The 24,137-nt window shown below is 47.9% G+C and overlaps 22 non-coding genes across 22 annotated transcripts; 11 read left to right on the plus strand and 11 right to left on the minus strand.

The window, feature by feature from the left end:
- Positions 1 to 426: 426 nt before the first annotated feature.
- Positions 427 to 498, minus strand: trnam-cau (transfer RNA methionine (anticodon CAU)). Its single transcript has one exon. It is a non-coding gene; the product is annotated as a tRNA-Met (tRNA).
- Positions 499 to 757: 259 nt separating this feature from the next.
- trnak-cuu (transfer RNA lysine (anticodon CUU)) lies at positions 758 to 830 on the plus strand. The gene has a single exon. It is a non-coding gene; the product is annotated as a tRNA-Lys (tRNA).
- Positions 831 to 2,034: 1,204 nt separating this feature from the next.
- Positions 2,035 to 2,107, plus strand: trnak-cuu (transfer RNA lysine (anticodon CUU)). Its single transcript has one exon. It is a non-coding gene; the product is annotated as a tRNA-Lys (tRNA).
- A 1,327-nt stretch (positions 2,108 to 3,434) lies between these two features.
- trnam-cau (transfer RNA methionine (anticodon CAU)) lies at positions 3,435 to 3,506 on the minus strand. The gene has a single exon. It is a non-coding gene; the product is annotated as a tRNA-Met (tRNA).
- Positions 3,507 to 3,765: 259 nt separating this feature from the next.
- Positions 3,766 to 3,838, plus strand: trnak-cuu (transfer RNA lysine (anticodon CUU)). Its single transcript has one exon. It is a non-coding gene; the product is annotated as a tRNA-Lys (tRNA).
- A 1,327-nt stretch (positions 3,839 to 5,165) lies between these two features.
- On the minus strand, positions 5,166 to 5,237 carry trnam-cau (transfer RNA methionine (anticodon CAU)). The gene has a single exon. It is a non-coding gene; the product is annotated as a tRNA-Met (tRNA).
- Positions 5,238 to 5,496: 259 nt separating this feature from the next.
- trnak-cuu (transfer RNA lysine (anticodon CUU)) lies at positions 5,497 to 5,569 on the plus strand. Its single transcript has one exon. It is a non-coding gene; the product is annotated as a tRNA-Lys (tRNA).
- Positions 5,570 to 6,442: 873 nt separating this feature from the next.
- On the minus strand, positions 6,443 to 6,514 carry trnam-cau (transfer RNA methionine (anticodon CAU)). The gene has a single exon. It is a non-coding gene; the product is annotated as a tRNA-Met (tRNA).
- A 259-nt stretch (positions 6,515 to 6,773) lies between these two features.
- On the plus strand, positions 6,774 to 6,846 carry trnak-cuu (transfer RNA lysine (anticodon CUU)). Its single transcript has one exon. It is a non-coding gene; the product is annotated as a tRNA-Lys (tRNA).
- A 1,327-nt stretch (positions 6,847 to 8,173) lies between these two features.
- On the minus strand, positions 8,174 to 8,245 carry trnam-cau (transfer RNA methionine (anticodon CAU)). Its single transcript has one exon. It is a non-coding gene; the product is annotated as a tRNA-Met (tRNA).
- Positions 8,246 to 8,504: 259 nt separating this feature from the next.
- trnak-cuu (transfer RNA lysine (anticodon CUU)) lies at positions 8,505 to 8,577 on the plus strand. Its single transcript has one exon. It is a non-coding gene; the product is annotated as a tRNA-Lys (tRNA).
- Positions 8,578 to 9,904: 1,327 nt separating this feature from the next.
- trnam-cau (transfer RNA methionine (anticodon CAU)) lies at positions 9,905 to 9,976 on the minus strand. Its single transcript has one exon. It is a non-coding gene; the product is annotated as a tRNA-Met (tRNA).
- A 259-nt stretch (positions 9,977 to 10,235) lies between these two features.
- trnak-cuu (transfer RNA lysine (anticodon CUU)) lies at positions 10,236 to 10,308 on the plus strand. The gene has a single exon. It is a non-coding gene; the product is annotated as a tRNA-Lys (tRNA).
- A 4,051-nt stretch (positions 10,309 to 14,359) lies between these two features.
- Positions 14,360 to 14,431, minus strand: trnal-caa (transfer RNA leucine (anticodon CAA)). Its single transcript has one exon. It is a non-coding gene; the product is annotated as a tRNA-Leu (tRNA).
- A 259-nt stretch (positions 14,432 to 14,690) lies between these two features.
- Positions 14,691 to 14,763, plus strand: trnak-cuu (transfer RNA lysine (anticodon CUU)). The gene has a single exon. It is a non-coding gene; the product is annotated as a tRNA-Lys (tRNA).
- A 1,327-nt stretch (positions 14,764 to 16,090) lies between these two features.
- Positions 16,091 to 16,162, minus strand: trnam-cau (transfer RNA methionine (anticodon CAU)). Its single transcript has one exon. It is a non-coding gene; the product is annotated as a tRNA-Met (tRNA).
- A 259-nt stretch (positions 16,163 to 16,421) lies between these two features.
- trnak-cuu (transfer RNA lysine (anticodon CUU)) lies at positions 16,422 to 16,494 on the plus strand. The gene has a single exon. It is a non-coding gene; the product is annotated as a tRNA-Lys (tRNA).
- Positions 16,495 to 17,821: 1,327 nt separating this feature from the next.
- Positions 17,822 to 17,893, minus strand: trnam-cau (transfer RNA methionine (anticodon CAU)). The gene has a single exon. It is a non-coding gene; the product is annotated as a tRNA-Met (tRNA).
- A 259-nt stretch (positions 17,894 to 18,152) lies between these two features.
- trnak-cuu (transfer RNA lysine (anticodon CUU)) lies at positions 18,153 to 18,225 on the plus strand. The gene has a single exon. It is a non-coding gene; the product is annotated as a tRNA-Lys (tRNA).
- Positions 18,226 to 21,368: 3,143 nt separating this feature from the next.
- trnam-cau (transfer RNA methionine (anticodon CAU)) lies at positions 21,369 to 21,440 on the minus strand. Its single transcript has one exon. It is a non-coding gene; the product is annotated as a tRNA-Met (tRNA).
- A 259-nt stretch (positions 21,441 to 21,699) lies between these two features.
- On the plus strand, positions 21,700 to 21,772 carry trnak-cuu (transfer RNA lysine (anticodon CUU)). Its single transcript has one exon. It is a non-coding gene; the product is annotated as a tRNA-Lys (tRNA).
- Positions 21,773 to 24,007: 2,235 nt separating this feature from the next.
- trnam-cau (transfer RNA methionine (anticodon CAU)) lies at positions 24,008 to 24,079 on the minus strand. Its single transcript has one exon. It is a non-coding gene; the product is annotated as a tRNA-Met (tRNA).
- Between the last annotated feature and the right edge of the window lie 58 nt (positions 24,080 to 24,137).

The following is a 24,137-nucleotide window of genomic DNA, read 5'->3' on the forward strand; positions in this document are numbered from 1 at the left end:
CTCTGGGTTATGGGTTGCTTGTTGCCTTTCTTTATGGTAAGGAAGTGTAGAGTGGCGAAGGGGACGGTAAAAGCCTGCTGGTTCAGGAAGCAGGCTGATGTGTGCACTTGTTGTCAGTTGAGACCAACGACTGTCAATGCTAGCTTCACCCAGAGCTGTGATTTGCCTCGTCCTAGCCTTTCGCAAAGGCACGAGTTTGCAGGCTACATTGACATTCACAAATGTTGAAAGACAGAAATACAGATAGATAGGGATAGATAGATAGATGGATGGATGGATAAATATTCCTTCAGTCAGCGTGAGAAGCCTTTTACGATTGCTTAGAAAACGAACTTGCTGCTGCAGTTTTTCAAGTCCTCAAGTGCAGATGAGGTCTCTGAGAGCATATGGCTTTCTGTTACGCAACGCAAAGGAATCTAAAAGTCATAGCAGAGAATGGTTTCGATCCATCGACCTCTGGGTTATGGGCCCAGCACGCTTCCGCTGCGCCACTCTGCTCACTTGTGGGAGCTGGCCTTCACGCAAAAGTGCCAATGATGTGCTCACGTCGAGCAGGCGCTCGTAGTTCGGCATGAACTGCAGCCTGTAACCCTCCCAAGAACTCTTTGGACCAGAATAGACGATTTGAGCCGAAGCCTCCGGATGGTGAATGCAGGCACGGAAGTCGGAAAGTATCGGACGCCCGTGCGTCCGTCAAGTGGCCGCATTTCCCCTTGCAGACTCCGGCATGTTGTCTTGCTCTGCGGCCCCCCCAGTGGCCCGGCTAGCTCAGTCGGTAGAGCATGAGACTCTTAATCTCAGGGTCGTGGGTTCGAGCCCCACGTTGGGCGCCTCCTTCTGCTTGTTGCCTTTCTTTATGGTAAGGAAGTGTAGAGTGGCGAAGGGGACGGTAAAAGCCTGCTGGTTCAGGAAGCAGGCTGATGTGTGCACTTGTTGTCAGTTGAGACCAACGACTGTCAATGCTAGCTTCACCCAGAGCTGTGATTTGCCTCGTCCTAGCCTTTCGCAAAGGCACGAGTTTGCAGGCTACATTGACATTCACAAATGTTGAAAGACAGAAATACAGATAGATAGGGATAGATAGATAGATGGATGGATGGATAAATATTCCTTCAGTCAGCGTGAGAAGCCTTTTACGATTGCTTAGAAAACGAACTTGCTGCTGCAGTTTTTCAAGTCCTCAAGTGCAGGTGAGGTCTCTGAGAGCATATGGCTTTCTGTTACGCAACGCAAAGGAATCTAAAAGTCATAGCAGAGAATGGTTTTGATCCATCGACCTCTGGGTTATGGGTTGCTTGTTGCCTTTCTTTATGGTAAGGAAGTGTAGAGTGGCGAAGGGGACGGTAAAAGCCTGCTGGTTCAGGAAGCAGGCTGATGTGTGCACTTGTTGTCAGTTGAGACCAACGACTGTCAATGCTAGCTTCACCCAGAGCTGTGATTTGCCTCGTCCTAGCCTTTCGCAAAGGCACGAGTTTGCAGGCTACATTGACATTCACAAATGTTGAAAGACAGAAATACAGATAGATAGGGATAGATAGATAGATGGATGGATGGATAAATATTCCTTCAGTCAGCGTGAGAAGCCTTTTACGATTGCTTAGAAAACGAACTTGCTGCTGCAGTTTTTCAAGTCCTCAAGTGCAGGTGAGGTCTCTGAGAGCATATGGCTTTCTGTTACGCAACGCAAAGGAATCTAAAAGTCATAGCAGAGAATGGTTTCGATCCATCGATCTCTGGGTTATGGGCCCAGCACGCTTCCGCTGCGCCACTCTGCTCACTTGTGGGAGCTGGCCTTCACGCAAAAGTGCCAATGATGTGCTCACGTCGAGCAGGCGCTCGTAGTTCGGCATGAACTGCAGCCTGTAACCCTCCCAAGAACTCTTTGGACCAGAATAGACGATTTGAGCCGAAGCCTCCGGATGGTGAATGCAGGCACGGAAGTCGGAAAGTATCGGACGCCCGTGCGTCCGTCAAGTGGCCGCATTTCCCCTTGCAGACTCCGGCGGGTTGTCTTGCTCTGCGGCCCCCCCAGTGGCCCGGCTAACTCAGTCGGTAGAGCATGAGACTCTTAATCTCAGGGTCGTGGGTTCGAGCCCCACGTTGGGCGCCTCCTTCTGCTTGTTGCCTTTCTTTATGGTAAGGAAGTGTAGAGTGGCGAAGGGGACGGTAAAAGCCTGCTGGTTCAGGAAGCAGGCTGATGTGTGCACTTGTTGTCAGTTGAGACCAACGACTGTCAATGCTAGCTTCACCCAGAGCTGTGATTTGCCTCGTCCTAGCCTTTCGCAAAGGCACGAGTTTGCAGGCTACATTGACATTCACAAATGTTGAAAGACAGAAATACAGATAGATAGGGATAGATAGATAGATGGATGGATGGATAAATATTCCTTCAGTCAGCGTGAGAAGCCTTTTACGATTGCTTAGAAAACGAAATTGCTGCTGCAGTTTTTCAAGTCCTCAAGTGCAGGTGAGGTCTCTGAGAGCATATGGCTTTCTGTTACGCAACGCAAAGGAATCTAAAAGTCATAGCAGAGAATGGTTTCGATCCATCGACCTCTGGGTTATGGGTTGCTTGTTGCCTTTCTTTATGGTAAGGAAGTGTAGAGTGGCGAAGGGGACGGTAAAAGCCTGCTGGTTCAGGAAGCAGGCTGATGTGTGCACTTGTTGTCAGTTGAGACCAACGACTGTCAATGCTAGCTTCACCCAGAGCTGTGATTTGCCTCGTCCTAGCCTTTCGCAAAGGCACGAGTTTGCAGGCTACATTGACATTCACAAATGTTGAAAGACAGAAATACAGATAGATAGGGATAGATAGATAGATGGATGGATGGATAAATATTCCTTCAGTCAGCGTGAGAAGCCTTTTACGATTGCTTAGAAAACGAACTTGCTGCTGCAGTTTTTCAAGTCCTCAAGTGCAGGTGAGGTCTCTGAGAGCATATGGCTTTCTGTTACGCAACGCAAAGGAATCTAAAAGTCATAGCAGAGAATGGTTTCGATCCATCGACCTCTGGGTTATGGGTTGCTTGTTGCCTTTCTTTATGGTAAGGAAGTGTAGAGTGGCGAAGGGGACGGTAAAAGCCTGCTGGTTCAGGAAGCAGGCTGATGTGTGCACTTGTTGTCAGTTGAGACCAACGACTGTCAATGCTAGCTTCACCCAGAGCTGTGATTTGCCTCGTCCTAGCCTTTCGCAAAGGCACGAGTTTGCAGGCTACATTGACATTCACAAATGTTGAAAGACAGAAATACAGATAGATAGGGATAGATAGATAGATGGATGGATGGATAAATATTCCTTCAGTCAGCGTGAGAAGCCTTTTACGATTGCTTAGAAAACGAACTTGCTGCTGCAGTTTTTCAAGTCCTCAAGTGCAGGTGAGGTCTCTGAGAGCATATGGCTTTCTGTTACGCAACGCAAAGGAATCTAAAAGTCATAGCAGAGAATGGTTTCGATCCATCGACCTCTGGGTTATGGGCCCAGCACGCTTCCGCTGCGCCACTCTGCTCATTTGTGGGAGCTGGCCTTCACGCAAAAGTGCCAATGATGTGCTCACGTCGAGCAGGCGCTCGTAGTTCGGCATGAACTGCAGCCTGTAACCCTCCCAAGAAGTCTTTGGACCAGAATAGACGATTTGAGCCGAAGCCTCCGGATGGTGAATGCAGGCACGGAAGTCGGAAAGTATCGGACGCCCGTGCGTCCGTCAAGTGGCCGCATTTCCCCTTGCAGACTCCGGCGGGTTGTCTTGCTCTGCGGCCCCCCCAGTGGCCCGGCTAGCTCAGTCGGTAGAGCATGAGACTCTTAATCTCAGGGTCGTGGGTTCGAGCCCCACGTTGGGCGCCTCCTTCTGCTTGTTGCCTTTCTTTATGGTAAGGAAGTGTAGAGTGGCGAAGGGGACGGTAAAAGCCTGCTGGTTCAGGAAGCAGGCTGATGTGTGCACTTGTTGTCAGTTGAGACCAACGACTGTCAATGCTAGCTTCACCCAGAGCTGTGATTTGCCTCGTCCTAGCCTTTCGCAAAGGCACGAGTTTGCAGGCTACATTGACATTCACAAATGTTGAAAGACAGAAATACAGATAGATAGGGATAGATAGATAGATGGATGGATGGATAAATATTCCTTCAGTCAGCGTGAGAAGCCTTTTACGATTGCTTAGAAAACGAACTTGCTGCTGCAGTTTTTCAAGTCCTCAAGTGCAGGTGAGGTCTCTGAGAGCATATGGCTTTCTGTTACGCAACGCAAAGGAATCTAAAAGTCATAGCAGAGAATGGTTTCGATCCATCGACCTCTGGGTTATGGGTTGCTTGTTGCCTTTCTTTATGGTAAGGAAGTGTAGAGTGGCGAAGGGGACGGTAAAAGCCTGCTGGTTCAGGAAGCAGGCTGATGTGTGCACTTGTTGTCAGTTGAGACCAACGACTGTCAATGCTAGCTTCACCCAGAGCTGTGATTTGCCTCGTCCTAGCCTTTCGCAAAGGCACGAGTTTGCAGGCTACATTGACATTCACAAATGTTGAAAGACAGAAATACAGATAGATAGGGATAGATAGATAGATGGATGGATGGATAAATATTCCTTCAGTCAGCGTGAGAAGCCTTTTACGATTGCTTAGAAAACGAACTTGCTGCTGCAGTTTTTCAAGTCCTCAAGTGCAGGTGAGGTCTCTGAGAGCATATGGCTTTCTGTTACGCAACGCAAAGGAATCTAAAAGTCATAGCAGAGAATGGTTTCGATCCATCGACCTCTGGGTTATGGGTTGCTTGTTGCCTTTCTTTATGGTAAGGAAGTGTAGAGTGGTGAAGGGGACGGTAAAAGCCTGCTGGTTCAGGAAGCAGGCTGATGTGTGCACTTGTTGTCAGTTGAGACCAACGACTGTCAATGCTAGCTTCACCCAGAGCTGTGATTTGCCTCGTCCTAGCCTTTCGCAAAGGCACGAGTTTGCAGGCTACATTGACATTCACAAATGTTGAAAGACAGAAATACAGATAGATAGGGATAGATAGATAGATGGATGGATGGATAAATATTCCTTCAGTCAGCGTGAGAAGCCTTTTACGATTGCTTAGAAAACGAACTTGCTGCTGCAGTTTTTCAAGTCCTCAAGTGCAGGTGAGGTCTCTGAGAGCATATGGCTTTCTGTTACGCAACGCAAAGGAATCTAAAAGTCATAGCAGAGAATGGTTTCGATCCATCGACCTCTGGGTTATGGGCCCAGCACGCTTCCGCTGCGCCACTCTGCTCACTTGTGGGAGCTGGCCTTCACGCAAAAGTGCCAATGATGTGCTCACGTCGAGCAGGCGCTCGTAGTTCGGCATGAACTGCAGCCTGTAACCCTCCCAAGAACTCTTTGGACCAGAATAGACGATTTGAGCCGAAGCCTCCGGATGGTGAATGCAGGCACGGAAGTCGGAAAGTATCGGACGCCCGTGCGTCCGTCAAGTGGCCGCATTTCCCCTTGCAGACTCCGGCGGGTTGTCTTGCTCTGCGGCCCCCCCAGTGGCCCGGCTAACTCAGTCGGTAGAGCATGAGACTCTTAATCTCAGGGTCGTGGGTTCGAGCCCCACGTTGGGCGCCTCCTTCTGCTTGTTGCCTTTCTTTATGGTAAGGAAGTGTAGAGTGGCGAAGGGGACGGTAAAAGCCTGCTGGTTCAGGAAGCAGGCTGATGTGTGCACTTGTTGTCAGTTGAGACCAACGACTGTCAATGCTAGCTTCACCCAGAGCTGTGATTTGCCTCGTCCTAGCCTTTCGCAAAGGCACGAGTTTGCAGGCTACATTGACATTCACAAATGTTGAAAGACAGAAATACAGATAGATAGGGATAGATAGATAGATGGATGGATGGATAAATATTCCTTCAGTCAGCGTGAGAAGCCTTTTACGATTGCTTAGAAAACGAACTTGCTGCTGCAGTTTTTCAAGTCCTCAAGTGCAGGTGAGGTCTCTGAGAGCATATGGCTTTCTGTTACGCAACGCAAAGGAATCTAAAAGTCATAGCAGAGAATGGTTTCGATCCATCGACCTCTGGGTTATGGGTTGCTTGTTGCCTTTCTTTATGGTAAGGAAGTGTAGAGTGGCGAAGGGGACGGTAAAAGCCTGCTGGTTCAGGAAGCAGGCTGATGTGTGCACTTGTTGTCAGTTGAGACCAACGACTGTCAATGCTAGCTTCACCCAGAGCTGTGATTTGCCTCGTCCTAGCCTTTCGCAAAGGCACGAGTTTGCAGGCTACATTGACATTCACAAATGTTGAAAGACAGAAATACAGATAGATAGGGATAGATAGATAGATGGATGGATGGATAAATATTCCTTCAGTCAGCGTGAGAAGCCTTTTACGATTGCTTAGAAAACGAACTTGCTGCTGCAGTTTTTCAAGTCCTCAAGTGCAGGTGAGGTCTCTGAGAGCATATGGCTTTCTGTTACGCAACGCAAAGGAATCTAAAAGTCATAGCAGAGAATGGTTTCGATCCATCGACCTCTGGGTTATGGGCCCAGCACGCTTCCGCTGCGCCACTCTGCTCATTTGTGGGAGCTGGCCTTCACGCAAAAGTGCCAATGATGTGCTCACGTCGAGCAGGCGCTCGTAGTTCGGCATGAACTGCAGCCTGTAACCCTCCCAAGAACTCTTTGGACCAGAATAGACGATTTGAGCCGAAGCCTCCGGATGGTGAATGCAGGCACGGAAGTCGGAAAGTATCGGACGCCCGTGCGTCCGTCAAGTGGCCGCATTTCCCCTTGCAGACTCCGGCGGGTTGTCTTGCTCTGCGGCCCCCCCAGTGGCCCGGCTAGCTCAGTCGGTAGAGCATGAGACTCTTAATCTCAGGGTCGTGGGTTCGAGCCCCACGTTGGGCGCCTCCTTCTGCTTGTTGCCTTTCTTTATGGTAAGGAAGTGTAGAGTGGCGAAGGGGACGGTAAAAGCCTGCTGGTTCAGGAAGCAGGCTGATGTGTGCACTTGTTGTCAGTTGAGACCAACGACTGTCAATGCTAGCTTCACCCAGAGCTGTGATTTGCCTCGTCCTAGCCTTTCGCAAAGGCACGAGTTTGCAGGCTACATTGACATTCACAAATGTTGAAAGACAGAAATACAGATAGATAGGGATAGATAGATAGATGGATGGATGGATAAATATTCCTTCAGTCAGCGTGAGAAGCCTTTTACGATTGCTTAGAAAACGAACTTGCTGCTGCAGTTTTTCAAGTCCTCAAGTGCAGGTGAGGTCTCTGAGAGCATATGGCTTTCTGTTACGCAACGCAAAGGAATCTAAAAGTCATAGCAGAGAATGGTTTCGATCCATCGACCTCTGGGTTATGGGTTGCTTGTTGCCTTTCTTTATGGTAAGGAAGTGTAGAGTGGCGAAGGGGACGGTAAAAGCCTGCTGGTTCAGGAAGCAGGCTGATGTGTGCACTTGTTGTCAGTTGAGACCAACGACTGTCAATGCTAGCTTCACCCAGAGCTGTGATTTGCCTCGTCCTAGCCTTTCGCAAAGGCACGAGTTTGCAGGCTACATTGACATTCACAAATGTTGAAAGACAGAAATACAGATAGATAGGGATAGATAGATAGATGGATGGATGGATAAATATTCCTTCAGTCAGCGTGAGAAGCCTTTTACGATTGCTTAGAAAACGAACTTGCTGCTGCAGTTTTTCAAGTCCTCAAGTGCAGGTGAGGTCTCTGAGAGCATATGGCTTTCTGTTACGCAACGCAAAGGAATCTAAAAGTCATAGCAGAGAATGGTTTCGATCCATCGACCTCTGGGTTATGGGTTGCTTGTTGCCTTTCTTTATGGTAAGGAAGTGTAGAGTGGTGAAGGGGACGGTAAAAGCCTGCTGGTTCAGGAAGCAGGCTGATGTGTGCACTTGTTGTCAGTTGAGACCAACGACTGTCAATGCTAGCTTCACCCAGAGCTGTGATTTGCCTCGTCCTAGCCTTTCGCAAAGGCACGAGTTTGCAGGCTACATTGACATTCACAAATGTTGAAAGACAGAAATACAGATAGATAGGGATAGATAGATAGATGGATGGATGGATAAATATTCCTTCAGTCAGCGTGAGAAGCCTTTTACGATTGCTTAGAAAACGAACTTGCTGCTGCAGTTTTTCAAGTCCTCAAGTGCAGGTGAGGTCTCTGAGAGCATATGGCTTTCTGTTACGCAACGCAAAGGAATCTAAAAGTCATAGCAGAGAATGGTTTCGATCCATCGACCTCTGGGTTATGGGCCCAGCACGCTTCCGCTGCGCCACTCTGCTCACTTGTGGGAGCTGGCCTTCACGCAAAAGTGCCAATGATGTGCTCACGTCGAGCAGGCGCTCGTAGTTCGGCATGAACTGCAGCCTGTAACCCTCCCAAGAACTCTTTGGACCAGAATAGACGATTTGAGCCGAAGCCTCCGGATGGTGAATGCAGGCACGGAAGTCGGAAAGTATCGGACGCCCGTGCGTCCGTCAAGTGGCCGCATTTCCCCTTGCAGACTCCGGCGGGTTGTCTTGCTCTGCGGCCCCCCCAGTGGCCCGGCTAACTCAGTCGGTAGAGCATGAGACTCTTAATCTCAGGGTCGTGGGTTCGAGCCCCACGTTGGGCGCCTCCTTCTGCTTGTTGCCTTTCTTTATGGTAAGGAAGTGTAGAGTGGCGAAGGGGACGGTAAAAGCCTGCTGGTTCAGGAAGCAGGCTGATGTGTGCACTTGTTGTCAGTTGAGACCAACGACTGTCAATGCTAGCTTCACCCAGAGCTGTGATTTGCCTCGTCCTAGCCTTTCGCAAAGGCACGAGTTTGCAGGCTACATTGACATTCACAAATGTTGAAAGACAGAAATACAGATAGATAGGGATAGATAGATAGATGGATGGATGGATAAATATTCCTTCAGTCAGCGTGAGAAGCCTTTTACGATTGCTTAGAAAACGAACTTGCTGCTGCAGTTTTTCAAGTCCTCAAGTGCAGGTGAGGTCTCTGAGAGCATATGGCTTTCTGTTACGCAACGCAAAGGAATCTAAAAGTCATAGCAGAGAATGGTTTCGATCCATCGACCTCTGGGTTATGGGTTGCTTGTTGCCTTTCTTTATGGTAAGGAAGTGTAGAGTGGCGAAGGGGACGGTAAAAGCCTGCTGGTTCAGGAAGCAGGCTGATGTGTGCACTTGTTGTCAGTTGAGACCAACGACTGTCAATGCTAGCTTCACCCAGAGCTGTGATTTGCCTCGTCCTAGCCTTTCGCAAAGGCACGAGTTTGCAGGCTACATTGACATTCACAAATGTTGAAAGACAGAAATACAGATAGATAGGGATAGATAGATAGATGGATGGATGGATAAATATTCCTTCAGTCAGCGTGAGAAGCCTTTTACGATTGCTTAGAAAACGAACTTGCTGCTGCAGTTTTTCAAGTCCTCAAGTGCAGGTGAGGTCTCTGAGAGCATATGGCTTTCTGTTACGCAACGCAAAGGAATCTAAAAGTCATAGCAGAGAATGGTTTCGATCCATCGACCTCTGGGTTATGGGTTGCTTGTTGCCTTTCTTTATGGTAAGGAAGTGTAGAGTGGTAAAGGGGACGGTAAAAGCCTGCTGGTTCAGGAAGCAGGCTGATGTGTGCACTTGTTGTCAGTTGAGACCAACGACTGTCAATGCTAGCTTCACCCAGAGCTGTGATTTGCCTCGTCCTAGCCTTTCGCAAAGGCACGAGTTTGCAGGCTACATTGACATTCACAAATGTTGAAAGACAGAAATACAGATAGATAGGGATAGATAGATAGATGGATGGATGGATAAATATTCCTTCAGTCAGCGTGAGAAGCCTTTTACGATTGCTTAGAAAACGAACTTGCTGCTGCAGTTTTTCAAGTCCTCAAGTGCAGGTGAGGTCTCTGAGAGCATATGGCTTTCTGTTACGCAACGCAAAGGAATCTAAAAGTCATAGCAGAGAATGGTTTCGATCCATCGACCTCTGGGTTATGGGCCCAGCACGCTTCCGCTGCGCCACTCTGCTCACTTGTGGGAGCTGGCCTTCACGCAAAAGTGCCAATGATGTGCTCACGTCGAGCAGGCGCTCGTAGTTCGGCATGAACTGCAGCCTGTAACCCTCCCAAGAACTCTTTGGACCAGAATAGACGATTTGAGCCGAAGCCTCCGGATGGTGAATGCAGGCACGGAAGTCGGAAAGTATCGGACGCCCGTGCGTCCGTCAAGTGGCCGCATTTCCCCTTGCAGACTCCGGCGGGTTGTCTTGCTCTGCGGCCCCCCCAGTGGCCCGGCTAACTCAGTCGGTAGAGCATGAGACTCTTAATCTCAGGGTCGTGGGTTCGAGCCCCACGTTGGGCGCCTCCTTCTGCTTGTTGCCTTTCTTTATGGTAAGGAAGTTTAGAGTGGCGAAGGGGACGGTAAAAGCCTGCTGGTTCAGGAAGCAGGCTGATGTGTGCACTTGTTGTCAGTTGAGACCAACGACTGTCAATGCTAGCTTCACCCAGAGCTGTGATTTGCCTCGTCCTAGCCTTTCGCAAAGGCACGAGTTTGCAGGCTACATTGACATTCACAAATGTTGAAAGACAGAAATACAGATAGATAGGGATAGATAGATAGATGGATGGATGGATAAATATTCCTTCAGTCAGCGTGAGAAGCCTTTTACGATTGCTTAGAAAACGAACTTGCTGCTGCAGTTTTTCAAGTCCTCAAGTGCAGGTGAGGTCTCTGAGAGCATATGGCTTTCTGTTACGCAACGCAAAGGAATCTAAAAGTCATAGCAGAGAATGGTTTCGATCCATCGACCTCTGGGTTATGGGTTGCTTGTTGCCTTTCTTTATGGTAAGGAAGTGTAGAGTGGCGAAGGGGACGGTAAAAGCCTGCTGGTTCAGGAAGCAGGCTGATGTGTGCACTTGTTGTCAGTTGAGACCAACGACTGTCAATGCTAGCTTCACCCAGAGCTGTGATTTGCCTCGTCCTAGCCTTTCGCAAAGGCACGAGTTTGCAGGCTACATTGACATTCACAAATGTTGAAAGACAGAAATACAGATAGATAGGGATAGATAGATAGATGGATGGATGGATAAATATTCCTTCAGTCAGCGTGAGAAGCCTTTTACGATTGCTTAGAAAACGAACTTGCTGCTGCAGTTTTTCAAGTCCTCAAGTGCAGGTGAGGTCTCTGAGAGCATATGGCTTTCTGTTACGCAACGCAAAGGAATCTAAAAGTCATAGCAGAGAATGGTTTCGATCCATCGACCTCTGGGTTATGGGTTGCTTGTTGCCTTTCTTTATGGTAAGGAAGTGTAGAGTGGTGAAGGGGACGGTAAAAGCCTGCTGGTTCAGGAAGCAGGCTGATGTGTGCACTTGTTGTCAGTTGAGACCAACGACTGTCAATGCTAGCTTCACCCAGAGCTGTGATTTGCCTCGTCCTAGCCTTTCGCAAAGGCACGAGTTTGCAGGCTACATTGACATTCACAAATGTTGAAAGACAGAAATACAGATAGATAGGGATAGATAGATAGATGGATGGATGGATAAATATTCCTTCAGTCAGCGTGAGAAGCCTTTTACGATTGCTTAGAAAACGAACTTGCTGCTGCAGTTTTTCAAGTCCTCAAGTGCAGGTGAGGTCTCTGAGAGCATATGGCTTTCTGTTACGCAACGCAAAGGAATCTAAAAGTCATAGCAGAGAATGGTTTCGATCCATCGACCTCTGGGTTATGGGTTGCTTGTTGCCTTTCTTTATGGTAAGGAAGTGTAGAGTGGCGAAGGGGACGGTAAAAGCCTGCTGGTTCAGGAAGCAGGCTGATGTGTGCACTTGTTGTCAGTTGAGACCAACGACTGTCAATGCTAGCTTCACCCAGAGCTGTGATTTGCCTCGTCCTAGCCTTTCGCAAAGGCACGAGTTTGCAGGCTACATTGACATTCACAAATGTTGAAAGACAGAAATACAGATAGATAGGGATAGATAGATAGATGGATGGATGGATAAATATTCCTTCAGTCAGCGTGAGAAGCCTTTTACGATTGCTTAGAAAACGAACTTGCTGCTGCAGTTTTTCAAGTCCTCAAGTGCAGGTGAGGTCTCTGAGAGCATATGGCTTTCTGTTACGCAACGCAAAGGAATCTAAAAGTCATAGCAGAGAATGGTTTCGATCCATCGACCTCTGGGTTATGGGTTGCTTGTTGCCTTTCTTTATGGTAAGGAAGTGTAGAGTGGTGAAGGGGACGGTAAAAGCCTGCTGGTTCAGGAAGCAGGCTGATGTGTGCACTTGTTGTCAGTTGAGACCAACGACTGTCAATGCTAGCTTCACCCAGAGCTGTGATTTGCCTCGTCCTAGCCTTTCGCAAAGGCACGAGTTTGCAGGCTACATTGACATTCACAAATGTTGAAAGACAGAAATACAGATAGATAGGGATAGATAGATAGATGGATGGATGGATAAATATTCCTTCAGTCAGCGTGAGAAGCCTTTTACGATTGCTTAGAAAACGAACTTGCTGCTGCAGTTTTTCAAGTCCTCAAGTGCAGGTGAGGTCTCTGAGAGCATATGGCTTTCTGTTACGCAACGCAAAGGAATCTAAAAGTCATAGCAGAGAATGGTTTCGATCCATCGACCTCTGGGTTATGGGTTGCTTGTTGCCTTTCTTTATGGTAAGGAAGTGTAGAGTGGCGAAGGGGACGGTAAAAGCCTGCTGGTTCAGGAAGCAGGCTGATGTGTGCACTTGTTGTCAGTTGAGACCAACGACTGTCAATGCTAGCTTCACCCAGAGCTGTGATTTGCCTCGTCCTAGCCTTTCGCAAAGGCACGAGTTTGCAGGCTACATTGACATTCACAAATGTTGAAAGACAGAAATACAGATAGATAGGGATAGATAGATAGATGGATGGATGGATAAATATTCCTTCAGTCAGCGTGAGAAGCCTTTTACGATTGCTTAGAAAACGAACTTGCTGCTGCAGTTTTTCAAGTCCTCAAGTGCAGGTGAGGTCTCTGAGAGCATATGGCTTTCTGTTACGCAACGCAAAGGAATCTAAAAGTCATAGCAGAGAATGGTTTCGATCCATCGACCTCTGGGTTATGGGTTGCTTGTTGCCTTTCTTTATGGTAAGGAAGTGTAGAGTGGCGAAGGGGACGGTAAAAGCCTGCTGGTTCAGGAAGCAGGCTGATGTGTGCACTTGTTGTCAGTTGAGACCAACGACTGTCAATGCTAGCTTCACCCAGAGCTGTGATTTGCCTCGTCCTAGCCTTTCGCAAAGGCACGAGTTTGCAGGCTACATTGACATTCACAAATGTTGAAAGACAGAAATACAGATAGATAGGGATAGATAGATAGATGGATGGATGGATAAATATTCCTTCAGTCAGCGTGAGAAGCCTTTTACGATTGCTTAGAAAACGAACTTGCTGCTGCAGTTTTTCAAGTCCTCAAGTGCAGGTGAGGTCTCTGAGAGCATATGGCTTTCTGTTACGCAACGCAAAGGAATCTAAAAGTCATAGCAGAGAATGGTTTCGATCCATCGACCTCTGGGTTATGGGTTGCTTGTTGCCTTTCTTTATGGTAAGGAAGTGTAGAGTGGCGAAGGGGACGGTAAAAGCCTGCTGGTTCAGGAAGCAGGCTGATGTGTGCACTTGTTGTCAGTTGAGACCAACGACTGTCAATGCTAGCTTCACCCAGAGCTGTGATTTGCCTCGTCCTAGCCTTTCGCAAAGGCACGAGTTTGCAGGCTACATTGACATTCACAAATGTTGAAAGACAGAAATACAGATAGATAGGGATAGATAGATAGATGGATGGATGGATAAATATTCCTTCAGTCAGCGTGAGAAGCCTTTTACAATTGCTTAGAAAACGAACTTGCTGCTGCAGTTTTTCAAGTCCTCAAGTGCAGGTGAGGTCTCTGAGAGCATATGGCTTTCTGTTACGCAACGCAAAGGAATCTAAAAGTCATAGCAGAGAATGGTTTCGATCCATCGACCTCTGGGTTATGGGTTGCTTGTTGCCTTTCTTTATGGTAAGGAAGTGTAGAGTGGCGAAGGGGACGGTAAAAGCCTGCTGGTTCAGGAAGCAGGCTGATGTGTGCACTTGTTGTCAGTTGAGACCAACGACTGTCAATGCTAGCTTCACCCAGAGCTGTGATTTGCCTCGTCCTAGCCTTTCGCAAAGGCACGAGTTTGCAGGCTACATTGACATTCACAAATGTTGAAAGACAGAAATACAGATAGATAGGGATAGATAGATAGATGGATGGATGGATAAATATTCCTTCAGTCAGCGTGAGAAGCCTTTTACGATTGCTTAGAAAACGAACTTGCTGCTGCAGTTTTTCAAGTCCTCAAGTGCAGGTGAGGTCTCTGAGAGCATATGGCTTTCTGTTACGCAACGCAAAGGAATCTAAAAGTCATAGCAGAGAATGGTTTCGATCCATCGACCTCTGGGTTTTGGGCCCAGCACGCTTCCGCTGCGCCACTCTGCTCACTTGTGGGAGCTGGCCTTCACGCAAAAGTGCCAATGATGTGCTCACGTCGAGCAGGCGCTCGTAGTTCGGCATGAACTGCAGCCTGTAACCCTCCCAAGAACTCTTTGGACCAGAATAGACGATTTGAGCCGAAGCCTCCGGATGGTGAATGCAGGCACGGTAGTCGGAAAGTATCGGACGCCCGTGCGTCCGTCAAGTGGCCGCATTTCCCCTTTCAGACTCCGGCGGGTTGTCTTGCTCTGCGGCCCCCCCAGTGGCCCGGCTAGCTCAGTCGGTAGAGCATGAGACTCTTAATCTCAGGGTCGTGGGTTTGAGCCCCACGTTGGGCGTCTCCTTCTGCTTGTTGCCTTTCTTTATGGTAAGGAAGTGTAGAGTGGCGAAGGGGACGGTAAAAGCCTGCTGGTTCAGGAAGCAGGCTGATGTGTGCACTTGTTGTCAGTTGAGACCAACGACTGTCAATGCTAGCTTCACCCAGAGCTGTGATTTGCCTCGTCCTAGCCTTTCGCAAAGGCACGAGTTTGCAGGCTACATTGACATTCACAAATGTTGAAAGACAGAAATACAGATAGATAGGGATAGATAGATAGATGGATGGATGGATAAATATTCCTTCAGTCAGCGTGAGAAGCCTTTTACGATTGCTTAGAAAACGAACTTGCTGCTGCAGTTTTTCAAGTCCTCAAGTGCAGGTGAGGTCTCTGAGAGCATATGGCTTTCTGTTACGCAACGCAAAGGAATCTAAAAGTCATAGCAGAGAATGGTTTCGATCCATCGACCTCTGGGTTATGGGTTGCTTGTTGCCTTTCTTTATGGTAAGGAAGTGTAGAGTGGCGAAGGGGACGGTAAAAGCCTGCTGGTTCAGGAAGCAGGCTGATGTGTGCACTTGTTGTCAGTTGAGACCAACGACTGTCAATGCTAGCTTCACCCAGAGCTGTGATTTGCCTCGTCCTAGCCTTTCGCAAAGGCACGAGTTTGCAGGCTACATTGACATTCACAAATGTTGAAAGACAGAAATACAGATAGATAGGGATAGATAGATAGATGGATGGATGGATAAATATTCCTTCAGTCAGCGTGAGAAGCCTTTTACGATTGCTTAGAAAACGAACTTGCTGCTGCAGTTTTTCAAGTCCTCAAGTGCAGGTGAGGTCTCTGAGAGCATATGGCTTTCTGTTACGCAACGCAAAGGAATCTAAAAGTCATAGCAGAGAATGGTTTCGATCCATCGACCTCTGGGTTATGGGTTGCTTGTTGCCTTTCTTTATGGTAAGGAAGTGTAGAGTGGCGAAGGGGACGGTAAAAGCCTGCTGGTTCAGGAAGCAGGGTGATGTGTGCACTTGTTGTCAGTTGAGACCAACGACTGTCAATGCTAGCTTCACCCAGAGCTGTGATTTGCCTCGTCCTAGCCTTTCGCAAAGGCACGAGTTTGCAGGCTACATTGACATTCACAAATGTTGAAAGACAGAAATACAGATAGATAGGGATAGATAGATAGATGGATGGATGGATAAATATTCCTTCAGTCAGCGTGAGAAGCCTTTTACGATTGCTTAGAAAACGAACTTGCTGCTGCAGTTTTTCAAGTCCTCAAGTGCAGGTGAGGTCTCTGAGAGCATATGGCTTTTTGTTACGCAACGCAAAGGAATCTAAAAGTCATAGCAGAGAATGGTTTCGATCCATCGACCTCTGGGTTATGGGCCCAGCACGCTTCCGCTGCGCCACTCTGCTCACTTGTGGGAGCTGGCCTTCACGCAAAAGTGCCAATGATGTGCTCACGTCGAGCAGGCGCTCGTAGTTCGGCATGAACTGCAGCCTGTAACCCTCCCAAGAACTCTTTGGACCAGAATAGACGATTTGAGCCGAAGCCTCCGGATGGTGAATGCAGGCACGGAAGTCGGAAAGTATCGGACGCCCGTGCGTCCGTCAAGTGGCCGCATTTCCCCTTGCAGACTCCGGCGGGTTGTCTTGCTCTGCGGCCCCCCCAGTGGCCCGGCTAGCTCAGTCGGTAGAGCATGAGACTCTTAATCTCAGGGTCGTGGGTTCGAGCCCCACGTTGGGCGACTCCTTCTGCTTGTTGCCTTTCTTTATGGTAAGGAAGTGTAGAGTGGCGAAGGGGACGGTAAAAGCCTGCTGGTTCAGGAAGCAGGCTGATGTGTGCACTTGTTGTCAGTTGAGACCAACGACTGTCAATGCTAGCTTCACCCAGAGCTGTGATTTGCCTCGTCCTAGCCTTTCGCAAAGGCACGAGTTTGCAGGCTACATTGACATTCACAAATGTTGAAAGACAGAAATACAGATAGATAGGGATAGATAGATAGATGGATGGATGGATAAATATTCCTTCAGTCAGCGTGAGAAGCCTTTTACGATTGCTTAGAAAACGAACTTGCTGCTGCAGTTTTTCAAGTCCTCAAGTGCAGGTGAGGTCTCTGAGAGCATATGGCTTTCTGTTACGCAACGCAAAGGAATCTAAAAGTCATAGCAGAGAATGGTTTCGATCCATCGACCTCTGGGTTATGGGTTGCTTGTTGCCTTTCTTTATGGTAAGGAAGTGTAGAGTGGTGAAGGGGACGGTAAAAGCCTGCTGGTTCAGGAAGCAGGCTGATGTGTGCACTTGTTGTCAGTTGAGACCAACGACTGTCAATGCTAGCTTCACCCAGAGCTGTGATTTGCCTCGTCCTAGCCTTTCGCAAAGGCACGAGTTTGCAGGCTACATTGACATTCACAAATGTTGAAAGACAGAAATACAGATAGATAGGGATAGATAGATAGATGGATGGATGGATAAATATTCCTTCAGTCAGCGTGAGAAGCCTTTTACGATTGCTTAGAAAACGAACTTGCTGCTGCAGTTTTTCAAGTCCTCAAGTGCAGGTGAGGTCTCTGAGAGCATATGGCTTTCTGTTACGCAACGCAAAGGAATCTAAAAGTCATAGCAGAGAATGGTTTCGATCCATCGACCTCTGGGTTATGGGTTGCTTGTTGCCTTTCTTTATGGTAAGGAAGTGTAGAGTGGCGAAGGGGACGGTAAAAGCCTGCTGGTTCAGGAAGCAGGCTGATGTGTGCACTTGTTGTCAGTTGAGACCAACGACTGTCAATGCTAGCTTCACCCAGAGCTGTGATTTGCCTCGTCCTAGCCTTTCGCAAAGGCACGAGTTTGCAGGCTACATTGACATTCACAAATGTTGAAAGACAGAAATACAGATAGATAGGGATAGATAGATAGATGGATGGATGGATAAATATTCCTTCAGTCAGCGTGAGAAGCCTTTTACGATTGCTTAGAAAACGAACTTGCTGCTGCAGTTTTTCAAGTCCTCAAGTGCAGGTGAGGTCTCTGAGAGCATATGGCTTTCTGTTACGCAACGCAAAGGAATCTAAAAGTCATAGCAGAGAATGGTTTCGATCCATCGACCTCTGGGTTATGGGCCCAGCACGCTTCCGCTGCGCCACTCTGCTCACTTGTGGGAGCTGGCCTTCACGCAAAAGTGCCAATGATGTGCTCACGTCGAGCAGGCGCTCGTAGTTCGGCATGAACTGCAGCCTGTAACCCTCCCAAGAACTCTTTGGACCAGAATAGACGATTTGAGCCGAAGCCTCCGGATGGTGAATGCAGGCACGGAAGTCGGAAAGTATCGGACGCCCGTGCGTCCGTCAAGTGGCCGCATTTCCCCTTGCAGACTCCGGCGGGTTGTCTTGCCCTGCAGCCCCCCCAGTGGCCCGGCTAGCTCAGTCGGTAGAGCATGAGACTCTTAATCTCAGGGTCGTGGGTTCGAGCCCCACGTTGGGCGCCTCCTTCTGCTTGTTGCCTTTCTTTATGGTAAGGAAGTGTAGAGTGGCGAAGGGGACGGTAAAAGCCTGCTGGTTCAGGAAGCAGGCTGATGTGTGCACTTGTTGTCAGTTGAGACCAACGACTGTCAATGCTAGCTTCACCCAGAGCTGTGATTTGCCTCGTCCTAGCCTTTCGCAAAGGCACGAGTTTGCAGGCTACAGTGACATTCACAAATGTTGAAAGACAGAAATACAGATAGATAGGGATAGATAGATAGATGGATGGATGGATAAATATTCCTTCAGTCAGCGTGAGAAGCCTTTTACGATTGCTTAGAAAACGAACTTGCTGCTGCAGTTTTTCAAGTCCTCAAGTGCAGGTGAGGTCTCTGAGAGCATATGGCTTTCTGTTACGCAACGCAAAGGAATCTAAAAGTCATAGCAGAGAATGGTTTCGATCCATCGACCTCTGGGTTATGGGTTGCTTGTTGCCTTTCTTTATGGTAAGGAAGTGTAGAGTGGTGAAGGGGACAGTAAAAGCCTGCTGGTTCAGGAAGCAGGCTGATGTGTGCACTTGTTGTCAGTTGAGACCAACGACTGTCAATGCTAGCTTCACCCAGAGCTGTGATTTGCCTCGTCCTAGCCTTTCGCAAAGGCACGAGTTTGCAGGCTACATTGACATTCACAAATGTTGAAAAACAGAAATACAGATAGATAGGGATAGATAGATAGATGGATGGATGGATAAATATTCCTTCAGTCAGCGTGAGAAGCCTTTTACGATTGCTTAGAAAACGAACTTGCTGCTGCAGTTTTTCAAGTCCTCAAGTGCAGGTGAGGTCTCTGAGAGCATATGGCTTTCTGTTACGCAACGCAAAGGAATCTAAAAGTCATAGCAGAGAATGGTTTCGATCCATCGACCTCTGGGTTATGGGTTGCTTGTTGCCTTTCTTTATGGTAAGGAAGTGTAGAGTGGCGAAGGGGACGGTAAAAGCCTGCTGGTTCAGGAAGCAGGCTGATGTGTGCACTTGTTGTCAGTTGAGACCAACGACTGTCAATGCTAGCTTCACCCAGAGCTGTGATTTGCCTCGTCCTAGCCTTTCGCAAAGGCACGAGTTTGCAGGCTACATTGACATTCACAAATGTTGAAAGACAGAAATACAGATAGATAGGGATAGATAGATAGATGGATGGATGGATAAATATTCCTTCAGTCAGCGTGAGAAGCCTTTTACGATTTCTTAGAAAACGAACTTGCTGCTGCAGTTTTTCAAGTCCTCAAGTGCAGGTGAGGTCTCTGAGAGCATATGGCTTTCTGTTACGCAACGCAAAGGAATCTAAAAGTCATAGCAGAGAATGGTTTCGATCCATCGACCTCTGGGTTATGGGTTGCTTGTTGCCTTTCTTTATGGTAAGGAAGTGTAGAGTGGCGAAGGGGACGGTAAAAGCCTGCTGGTTCAGGAAGCAGGCTGATGTGTGCACTTGTTGTCAGTTGAGACCAACGACTGTCAATGCTAGCTTCACCCAGAGCTGTGATTTGCCTCGTCCTAGCCTTTCGCAAAGGCACGAGTTTGCAGGCTACATTGACATTCACAAATGTTGAAAGACAGAAATACAGATAGATAGGGATAGATAGATAGATGGATGGATGGATAAATATTCCTTCAGTCAGCGTGAGAAGCCTTTTACGATTGCTTAGAAAACGAACTTGCTGCTGCAGTTTTTCAAGTCCTCAAGTGCAGGTGAGGTCTCTGAGAGCATATGGCTTTCTGTTACGCAACGCAAAGGAATCTAAAAGTCATAGCAGAGAATGGTTTCGATCCATCGACCTCTGGGTTATGGGTTGCTTGTTGCCTTTCTTTATGGTAAGGAAGTGTAGAGTGGCGAAGGGGACGGTAAAAGCCTGCTGGTTCAGGAAGCAGGCTGATGTGTGCACTTGTTGTCAGTTGAGACCAACGACTGTCAATGCTAGCTTCACCCAGAGCTGTGATTTGCCTCGTCCTAGCCTTTCGCAAAGGCACGAGTTTGCAGGCTACATTGACATTCACAAATGTTGAAAGACAGAAATACAGATAGATAGGGATAGATAGATAGATGGATGGATGGATAAATATTCCTTCAGTCAGCGTGAGAAGCCTTTTACGATTGCTTAGAAAACGAACTTGCTGCTGCAGTTTTTCAAGTCCTCAAGTGCAGGTGAGGTCTCTGAGAGAATATGGCTTTCTGTTACGCAACGCAAAGGAATCTAAAAGTCATAGCAGAGAATGGTTTCGATCCATCGACCTCTGGGTTATGGGTTGCTTGTTGCCTTTCTTTATGGTAAGGAAGTGTAGAGTGGCGAAGGGGACGGTAAAAGCCTGCTGGTTCAGGAAGCAGGCTGATGTGTGCACTTGTTGTCAGTTGAGACCAACGACTGTCAATGCCAGATTCACCCAGAGCTGTGATTTGCCTCGTCCTAGCCTTTCGCAAAGGCACGAGTTTGCAGGCTACATTGACATTCACAAATGTTGAAAGACAGAAATACAGATAGATAGGGATAGATAGATAGATGGATGGATGGATAAATATTCCTTCAGTCAGCGTGAGAAGCCTTTTACGATTGCTTCGAAAACGAACTTGCTGCTGCAGTTTTTCAAGTCCTCAAGTGCAGGTGAGGTCTCTGAGAGCATATGGCTTTCTGTTACGCAACGCAAAGGAATCTAAAAGTCATAGCAGAGAATGGTTTCGATCCATCGACCTCTGGGTTATGGGTTGCTTGTTGCCTTTCTTTATGGTAAGGAAGTGTAGAGTGGGGAAGGGGACGGTAAAAGCCTGCTGGTTCAGGAAGCAGGCTGATGTGTGCACTTGTTGTCAGTTGAGACCAACGACTGTCAATGCTAGCTTCACCCAGAGCTGTGATTTGCCTCGTCCTAGCCTTTCGCAAAGGCACGAGTTTGCAGGCTACATTGACATTCACAAATGTTGAAAGACAGAAATACAGATAGATAGGGATAGATAGATAGATGGATGGATGGATAAATATTCCTTCAGTCAGCGTGAGAAGCCTTTTACGATTGCTTAGAAAACGAACTTGCTGCTGCAGTTTTTCAAGTCCTCAAGTGCAGGTGAGGTCTCTGAGAGCATATGGCTTTCTGTTACGCAACGCAAAGGAATCTAAAAGTCATAGCAGAGAATGGTTTCGATCCATCGACCTCTGGGTTATGGGCCCAGCACGCTTCCGCTGCGCCACTCTGCTCACTTGCGGGAGCTGGCCTTCACGCAAAAGTGCCAATGATGTGCTCACGTCGAGCAGGCGCTCGTAGTTCGGCATGAACTGCAGCCTGTAACCCTCCCAAGAACTCTTTGGACCAGAATAGACGATTTGAGCCGAAGCCTCCGGATGGTGAATGCAGGCACGGAAGTCGGAAAGTATCGGACGCCCGTGCGTCCGTCAAGTGGCCGCATTTCCCCTTGCAGACTCCGGCGGGTTGTCTTGCTCTGCGGCCCCCCCAGTGGCCCGGCTAGCTCAGTCGGTAGAGCATGAGACTCTTAATCTCAGGGTCGTGGGTTCGAGCCCCACGTTGGGCGACTCCTTCTGCTTGTTGCCTTTCTTTATGGTAAGGAAGTGTAGAGTGGCGAAGGGGACGGTAAAAGCCTGCTGGTTCAGGAAGCAGGCTGATGTGTGCACTTGTTGTCAGTTGAGACCAACGACTGTCAATGCTAGCTTCACCCAGAGCTGTGATTTGCCTCGTCCTAGCCTTTCGCAAAGGCACGAGTTTGCAGGCTACATTGACATTCACAAATGTTGAAAGACAGAAATACAGATAGATAGGGATAGATAGATAGATGGATGGATGGATAAATATTCCTTCAGTCAGCGTGAGAAGCCTTTTACGATTGCTTAGAAAACGAACTTGCTGCTGCAGTTTTTCAAGTCCTCAAGTGCAGGTGAGGTCTCTGAGAGCATATGGCTTTCTGTTACGCAACGCAAAGGAATCTAAAAGTCATAGCAGAGAATGGTTTCGATCCATCGACCTCTGGGTTATGGGTTGCTTGTTGCCTTTCTTTATGGTAAGGAAGTGTAGAGTGGTGAAGGGGACGGTAAAAGCCTGCTGGTTCAGGAAGCAGGCTGATGTGTGCACTTGTTGTCAGTTGAGACCAACGACTGTCAATGCTAGCTTCACCCAGAGCTGTGATTTGCCTCGTCCTAGCCTTTCGCAAAGGCACGAGTTTGCAGGCTACATTGACATTCACAAATGTTGAAAGACAGAAATACAGATAGATAGGGATAGATAGATAGATGGATGGATGGATAAATATTCCTTCAGTCAGCGTGAGAAGCCTTTTACGATTGCTTAGAAAACGAACTTGCTGCTGCAGTTTTTCAAGTCCTCAAGTGCAGGTGAGGTCTCTGAGAGCATATGGCTTTCTGTTACGCAACGCAAAGGAATCTAAAAGTCATAGCAGAGAATGGTTTCGATCCATCGACCTCTGGGTTATGGGTTGCTTGTTGCCTTTCTTTATGGTAAGGAAGTGTAGAGTGGCGAAGGGGACGGTAAAAGCCTGCTGGTTCAGGAAGCAGGCTGATGTGTGCACTTGTTGTCAGTTGAGACCAACGACTGTCAATGCTAGCTTCACCCAGAGCTGTGATTTGCCTCGTCCTAGCCTTTCGCAAAGGCACGAGTTTGCAGGCTACATTGACATTCACAAATGTTGAAAGACAGAAATACAGATAGATAGGGATAGATAGATAGATGGATGGATGGATAAATATTCCTTCAGTCAGCGTGAGAAGCCTTTTACGATTGCTTAGAAAACGAACTTGCTGCTGCAGTTTTTCAAGTCCTCAAGTGCAGGTGAGGTCTCTGAGAGCATATGGCTTTCTGTTACGCAACGCAAAGGAATCTAAAAGTCATAGCAGAGAATGGTTTCGATCCATCGACCTCTGGGTTATGGGTTGCTTGTTGCCTTTCTTTATGGTAAGGAAGTGTAGAGTGGCGAAGGGGACGGTAAAAGCCTGCTGGTTCAGGAAGCAGGCTGATGTGTGCACTTGTTGTCAGTTGAGACCAACGACTGTCAATGCTAGCTTCACCCAGAGCTGTGATTTGCCTCGTCCTAGCCTTTCGCAAAGGCACGAGTTTGCAGGCTACATTGACATTCACAAATGTTGAAAGACAGAAATACAGATAGATAGGGATAGATAGATAGATGGATGGATGGATAAATATTCCTTCAGTCAGCGTGAGAAGCCTTTTACGATTGCTTAGAAAACGAACTTGCTGCTGCAGTTTTTCAAGTCCTCAAGTGCAGGTGAGGTCTCTGAGAGAATATGGCTTTCTGTTACGCAACGCAAAGGAATCTAAAAGTCATAGCAGAGAATGGTTTCGATCCATCGACCTCTGGGTTATGGGTTGCTTGTTGCCTTTCTTTATGGTAAGGAAGTGTAGAGTGGCGAAGGGGACGGTAAAAGCCTGCTGGTTCAGGAAGCAGGCTGATGTGTGCACTTGTTGTCAGTTGAGACCAACGACTGTCAATGCCAGATTCACCCAGAGCTGTGATTTGCCTCGTCCTAGCCTTTCGCAAAGGCACGAGTTTGCAGGCTACATTGACATTCACAAATGTTGAAAGACAGAAATACAGATAGATAGGGATAGATAGATAGATGGATGGATGGATAAATATTCCTTCAGTCAGCGTGAGAAGCCTTTTACGATTGCTTAGAAAACGAACTTGCTGCTGCAGTTTTTCAAGTCCTCAAGTGCAGGTGAGGTCTCTGAGAGCATATGGCTTTCTGTTACGCAACGCAAAGGAATCTAAAAGTCATAGCAGAGAATGGTTTCGATCCATCGACCTCTGGGTTATGGGCCCAGCACGCTTCCGCTGCGCCACTCTGCTCACTTGTGGGAGCTGGCCTTCACGCAAAAGTGCCAATGATGTGCTCACGTCGAGCAGG

Source organism: Amia ocellicauda, chromosome 12 (assembly GCF_036373705.1).
Source record: "Amia ocellicauda isolate fAmiCal2 chromosome 12, fAmiCal2.hap1, whole genome shotgun sequence".
Classification (NCBI taxonomy): domain Eukaryota; kingdom Metazoa; phylum Chordata; class Actinopteri; order Amiiformes; family Amiidae; genus Amia; species Amia ocellicauda.